We start from the raw sequence: 7,350 nt of genomic DNA on the forward strand, positions 1-7,350 counted from the left end.
CTACTGTATAGTTCTTCTATTTTTGCCACAAAATTTTGCCAAAATTTAATAAGTTGTTTTTCACTAACACTAATATGACTGATTCATTTTAGTGTAGATTTTAAACAAATTTTTCAAAGGTACTGTTCATTAACTTTTTTTTTAAACTTTTTTTTTTATGGGGAAGGTTTACTCATATATATATATATATATATATATATATATATGTATGTATGTGATTATATATATACATATACATATACATATGATCTAAGAAGCCCACCTCTTTTACTGTGATGCTTCTTATTAAGCATTTCTTTGCACTTTCTCTTGATGCACTATGATATATTGCACTTTTTTCTGCTGCTCATAAGCTTGTGATTGCCATGCCTTTTTTGCGATTTAATTGTTTAAGTTGAATAAAATATTTTATGATGTATCAGTGTATTTTTAAATAGAAATAGTTTGAAACAGTCCAGTCATCAGTCCGTTTTTCAGTTAAGACTGCTTTTGTGGCATCATGTCTTACAGGGCTGACATTTTGATAATGCAAATTATCTCAAATCTAGGAAGCCCTTATTTTACTGACACAATTCTTATTAAACATTACTCTGTGCTTTTTTCACTACACTTTGATGATCACATCAATATTGGTTCTGCCAATATTTAGAAATAGTTTGAAACAGTCCAGACATCACAATCAAGACAACATTACAGTTTTTCGGTTAAGACATGCTTTTAGCATGATGGCCTATAGGGCTGACATTTGTTGACTACATGACTACATGACAATGCAAATGATCTAAGACCTAAGAAATTCAGACCAGGAGATTATAACACAAACCATGTTTTCGTATAGGTCATGAGCAAATGCTCAGTCAGACCACATGTTTTTGTATGTCTGTGCAGGCTACAGTGAACACGATGTCATGTGACTTATATTATGTGCACATCTATGTATGTTTAGTCACACTGAGAGCTCCAGAATCTCTAAAAACTCAAATGACCACAAATTCTGCCAAAAGATGTACTTGTGGTAAACTTGAAAATATCTGCATAACAAAACCATAATGTAACTAATGCTTCTAAATACCCTGCTGATAAACACAGCTGGATTAGTGTTGAACTCCAATTGGCTGAACTAGATCATTCAGCTCAATAAAAAGCTTTGGAGATATATACTGTCCTGTACATGGCAGAGCAAATCACTACTGGAGCGAGAAACAGGTGGGTGCCAGAAACATGTTTGCCACTAAGAAATTAGTTTATATTTATGTAACATGATTGTATTAGTATCAATTTTATACTTTGTAATTTAAAATATGCTATTTTTCAGATTGCAAGATGAAGAAATTTGTTATAATCTTTATGGTTCTGACCGTAATTGCTGATGTGAGTACACTGATTTCATCTATCATATTACTTTATATTCTTTTGGTCACTCGTGATTTATCAGTTCTTCCACACATGCTTTGATCACTTTGATCCTTCCTTCTCTTCTAGATCACCTCATCTAAGGTAAGCTCATTCATATAATCAGAATTATGTGTGTTAAGTTTAACATTGCCACTTTAAGCTGTACTTCCTTTTAGAAGCTTCATCTGATCAACGGTCTGAATGGAGGTCTGGTTACTGGTGTAAATGGAGTTAACCCTCTACTGGTGGGTGGTCTGAACCCACCTGTGCTTTCTGGTGGTCCTGTTGTTATTGGACAGCCTCCATTAGCACAGGTAGGAACTGAAGATTTACCAATTAAAAGAGCAATTCACCCAAATTCACCCAAAAATGAAAATTTGCTCAATTTGTGAATGAGTTTGTTTCTTTATCAGACCTGATTTGGAGAAATGTAGCATTACATCACTTGCTCACCAAAGGATCTTCTGCAGTGAATGGGTGCCGTCAGAATGAGGGTCCAAACAGCTGATAAAAACATCACAATAATCCACAAGTAATCCATACGACTCCAGTACATCTAATGCCTTGTAAAGAGAAAAACTATACTTATTTATAAGAAACAAATCTGTTATGGCTTTTTTAAACCGTCACTTCTGGTCAAAATATGAGTCCATAATGATCCATAATAATTCCTCCAGTGAAAATATCCATTGCCTGTTGTGGTCTCATTTACTCAGCTACGGCTTGAAGTTGAAAACATCTTGATGGATTTGTTTATTACAAACACACAGCTTTTCACTTCACAAGACATTAATTGATGGACTGGAGCCATGTGGATTACTTGTGGATTATTGTGATGTCTTTATCAGCTGTTTTAGCTCTTATTCTGACGGCACCCATTCACTACAGAGGATCCATTAGTGAGCAAGTGATACATTTCTCCAAATCTGTTCTGATAAAGTGAAACATTAATCTACAGTAAATCTCGGAAGGCCTGAGGGTGAGCAAAATGTCTTTATCAGCTGTTTTATCTCTTATTCTGACGGCACCCATTCACTACAGAGGATCCATTAGTGAGCAAGTGATACATTTCTCCAAATCTGTTCTGATAAAGTGAAACATTAATCTACAGTAAATCTCGGAAGGCCTGAGGGTGAGCAAATTTTCATTTTTGGGTGAACTATTCCTTTAAGAACTTTGTATATCCCACTAACAGGTAATGTCCTATACAGACAAATGCTAACTCTTTTGTGTCTGACAGATTCTGCCCGCTGCTGCTCTTCCTCCATATGTGCTTCAGCAGCCACCAGTTCCCTTCGGTCCCCCCAACATCGGACCTCAGTTGGCTTACCCTTTCGCGTCACCTAATGGGGTATTTGCTCATTTTCATTCACAATGACTGTGTAATAATATACATTTATTTCTGTCTCAATTAATGTAATTTGGGAAGCTGTTTTGGACTGTTCTGATCAACAGGGACTGGCGTATTACATTGGTGGACCCCAGAATCAACCAGCCATGATCCCTCTGCAGCAACAAGTTGCGGTACAAAACAACCCTTCTAGTTGCTAGTACTATTCCAGCTCTATAAATTAAATGTATGGGCTATAAATATGTTCATGAAGCTCATTACTAATGCTTTTAGGTTGGACAAGGCACTACTGGAAATAACCAAGCTGTACCACCAGGCTCACTGACTAGATTTAAGGTACAAATTATAAAACAATTACAGGCAAAACCATTGTTTTTTAAGGCCAATTTTTGGCCACTGATCCAAAATCGTTTCTGTAAATACTTTTAACTTTATCCTATTTATTTGTAGTGTGTTGCCTAAAACTACTAATACCTAACTATAACTGATGTTCTTAGTAAAACAAGTTCTGTAACTTCATTGTTTAGCAATATTCAGTGTTTATACAATATTCAAAAGGGAGAATTCCTGCCATCCACCTAACTGTGTTAAATTATTCTTCTCAGCGCTCCTTCCTCAGAAGGACCACAGCAAGACCTGTCTCAATCACCCAGGTTTAAAAAAAATTATTTGTATCTTTCTAAAAATCTATTGAGTGGTAGCCTGCATTATGATATAATTTATCATTTGCATACTACAGATGCCAGTTCAGATCAACCCTGCTGTGCCTGGAAATCCTGTTGGGTAAATATGAGTGACGCATGAGTTTGAATAGCTTACAGTAGGTGTGTTTTATACATGTGTTGATACAGTAAAAAATGTATTTTATGATTAATGTACAATTATTAATACTCATGCGGAGAAGCTGATTGAGTTTGTTTCTTTTCACAGATACTTTCAAGAGATCTTCTCTTCTCAGCAATAAATTTCATTTTTTATTTACAATATTACAGGCTTATTGTAAACTATAATGCTTAGCTTTAAACTGACAAATTGTCACCATTTGTAACAAATGTTACATGAAATGTACCGAATACTGAATAAAAGCAATTGATTTTGTTGCAGTTGTGAGTATTTTCTCCTTTGATTTCACCCTCTTAATCATATATTATAGCAATTACAGGCAAAACCATTGTTTTTTAAGGCCAATTTTTGGCCACTGATCCAAAATCGTTTCTGTAAATACTTTTAACTTTATCCTATTTATTTGTAGTGTGTTGCCTAAAACTACGAATACCTAACTATAACTGATGTTCTTAGTAAAACAAGTTCTGTAACTTCATTGTTTAGCAATATTCAGTGTTTATACAATATTCAAAAGGCAGAATTCCTGCCATCCACCTAACTGTGTTAAATTATTCTTCTCAGCGCTCCTTCCTCAGAAGGACCACAGCAAGACCTGTCTCAATCACCCAGGTTTAAAAAAAATTATTTGTATCTTTCTAAAAATCTATTGAGTGGTAGCCTGCATTATAATATAATTTATCATTTGCATACTACAGATGCCAGTTCAGATCAACCCTGCTGTGCCTGGAAATCCTGTTGGGTAAATCTGAGTGACGCATGAGTTTGAATAGCTTACAGTAGGTGTGTTTTATACATGTGTTGATACAGTAAAAAATTTATTTTATGATTAATGTACAATTATTAATACTCATGCGGAGAAGCTGATTGAGTTTGTTTCTTTTCACAGATACTTTCAAGAGATCTTCTCTTCTCTGCAATAAATTTCATTTTTTATTTAGAATATTACAGGCTTATTGTAAACTATAATGCTTAGCTTTAAACTGACAAATTGTCACCATTTGTAACAAATGTTACATGAAATGTACCGAATACTGAATAAAAGCAATTGATTTTGTTGCAGTTGTGAGTATTTTCTCCTTTGATTTCACCCTCTTAATCATATATTATATTGCACTCACTCATGTGTTTATTTATTGTACAGTTACAGTGCACACAGTTTTTAGTAGTCATCAAAAATAATGTATCATGGTTTCCACACATTGTTAAGCAGCACCAGTTTTATTTATTTATTTACTTACTTATAAATGCATGGAATGATTTCTGAAGGATCATGTTACACTGAAGACTGGAGTAATAGCTGCTGAAAATTCAGTTTTGCTATTACAGAAATGACATTTTAAAATATATTAAAATAGAAAACAGTTATTTTAAATAAATTGTAGTCATATCTCATTACTGTTTTGCTGTATTTCTGATCAAATAAATGTAGCCTTGGTGACCATAACAGACTTCGTTCAGAAAATCTTTTTATGTATGATTCACTATGGGTATTTTAAGGAGAGTGCAAATAGTTTGTCTCACAACTGTTGTGCTTATCAAGGACATTTTCATCATTGTAATTATGACAAGTGTTGAACAAGTGTTAACCTTCTAATGCAAAGATGTTCTGATGTCTCAATGAATGAATGAATGAATACCCACTCCCAGGAACAGACAGACAGAATTAGAAAAATTCAAATAATATACAGCTTTTTGCTGCCTATATGATAAAGACTACAAAATTGGGTTACACAATCAGACATGTTGGGTCTTTAACCAAGCCTATAGAGCTGGTGACTATTTGTTAAAAATAAAAAGCATAGTCTGAAGTAGACATTAAACAGTTTTTTTTAGATATGTTTTTAAATATATGCCAGATTGGGCGGGTTTGGGCGGTTTTTAATTTGATTGTGAGGGTAAAAATTGGCTTGGGCGGGTGGACAAAATTTGGGCTGGCTTGGGGTCAGTTTTCAAACATATAAATTGCATAGGCTAATTGTTTAACAAAACAAGCCCGAGTATGTATACTGCATCCAATCAGTCATCACAAAGTTACAACACACAGACTCAACTCTCAAACGTGAATTATTGTGGAGTGAGATGACACGAAGGCTCTGCAACTCCGAAATCAGAGCACATTTGAATGAATCATAACCGAAACTAAATATCTCGGTTTATACGATCATGTCTTTTATCTTTTAAACGTCCAGATTGACAAATCCTTGAAAACTGCTAGACTTGATTAGTTTTAACTGTGCAAAGTTCTGTATTATGATCTACAATATGAACTTAACAAAGAGGCTTCCTCTAGTTCTGTGTAAAATTATAGAGGAACACGAAGGTAAGCGCATTATTGTTGTTGTTACTTTTTTAATTGTCGGATTGTATGATAAAGACTACAAAATTGGGTTACACAATCAGACATGTTGGGTCTTTAACCAAGCCTATAGAGCTGGTGACTATTTGTTAAAAATAAAAAGCATAGTCTGAAGAAGACATTAAACAGTTTTTTTTAGATATGTTTTTAAATATATGCCAGATTGGGCGGGTTTGGGCGGTTTTTAATTTGATTGTGAGGGTAAAAATTGGCTTGGGCGGGTGGACAAAATTTGGACTGGCTTGGGGTCAGTTTTCAAACATATAAATTGCATAGGCTAATTGTTTAACAAAACAAGCCCGAGTATGTATACTGCATCCAATCAGTCATCACAAAGTTACAACACACAGACTCAACTCTCAAACGTGAATTATTGTGGAGTGAGATGACACGAAGGCTCTGCAACTCCGAAATCAGAGCACATTTGAATGAATCATAACCGAAACTAAATATCTCGGTTTATACGATCATGTCTTTTATCTTTTAAACGTCCAGATTGACAAATCCTTGAAAACTGCTAGACTTGATTAGTTTTAACTGTGCAAAGTTCTGTATTATGATCTACAATATGAACTTAACAAAGAGGCTTCCTCTAGTTCTGTGTAAAATTATAGAGGAACACGAAGGTAAGCGCATTATTGTTGTTGTTACTTTTTTAATTGTCGGATTGTAATTAAGTATCAATGAATGACACAGCTTTGAGTTGACTGTCATGGTGTGCGCATGAACGAGTGTGAAATAGCCTACCTGCTAGTTACGTTGCTTTTTCCTATCACTTATATTGGGCACTTTTTGCATTTAAACTGGATTATTCTGACTGCTGACATAGAAAATCATGCATGTGTTGTTTCGAGGGTATCGGTTAATTTCATGATTGCCGTTTTGACAGTGTCTGCTGCTAATAGGGGAGCGCGGGGTTACAAAGTAATGTGGGGTTAGTTGTAACACACGTGGTTTGAATATTTCCACACATGCTAGCATAACAAAATTTACAGCATTTACTAGTTACTATATCAACATTATATAGAGAAAAAAGTGCGCTAAAATTCAAAAGTCTTTTGAAGATACCGCTGAACATTTATTTTACCATAGTAAAATTATGGCTTAAGTAAATTTTCCATCTCAGTTTTTATTACTCATTTAAAATGAGACAAATCTGCTATTATTTTAATCTCCAATCTGTTATTTATCAGTTTAAATGATGTTTTAATGCATCGCTGACAGTAACCAGTTTTAAATTCCAGTTGCGCAGATGGGGTTGTAACACTGTGTTACATGTGCCCTGCCGTGCTTTTCTATGACATTAGCGATGCAATTCACATGATTTACTTTAATACATTTGAATGATAAACGACGAGAAACAGGTGAATGAAGACTGACAGTCAGTGTTTAATGTGAAGAA

The 7,350-nt window shown here is 34.5% G+C and overlaps 1 long non-coding RNA gene across 2 annotated transcripts; it reads left to right on the plus strand.

The window, feature by feature from the left end:
* Positions 1-4,151: 4,151 nt before the first annotated feature.
* On the plus strand, positions 4,152-4,712 carry LOC107552696 (uncharacterized). Of its 2 annotated transcripts, none has more exons than XR_001604883.1 (3): positions 4,152-4,201; positions 4,288-4,372; positions 4,479-4,712. It is a non-coding gene; the product is annotated as an uncharacterized lncRNA (long non-coding RNA). The 2 variants fall into 2 exon arrangements; XR_001604885.1 differs by having other exon boundaries at positions 4,288-4,368; positions 4,479-4,708.
* Positions 4,713-7,350: the final 2,638 nt, after the last annotated feature.

This window comes from Sinocyclocheilus grahami, unplaced genomic scaffold (assembly GCF_001515645.1).
Source record: "Sinocyclocheilus grahami isolate Dianchi unplaced genomic scaffold, SAMN03320097.WGS_v1.1 scaffold17.1, whole genome shotgun sequence".
Classification (NCBI taxonomy): Eukaryota; Metazoa; Chordata; class Actinopteri; order Cypriniformes; family Cyprinidae; genus Sinocyclocheilus; species Sinocyclocheilus grahami.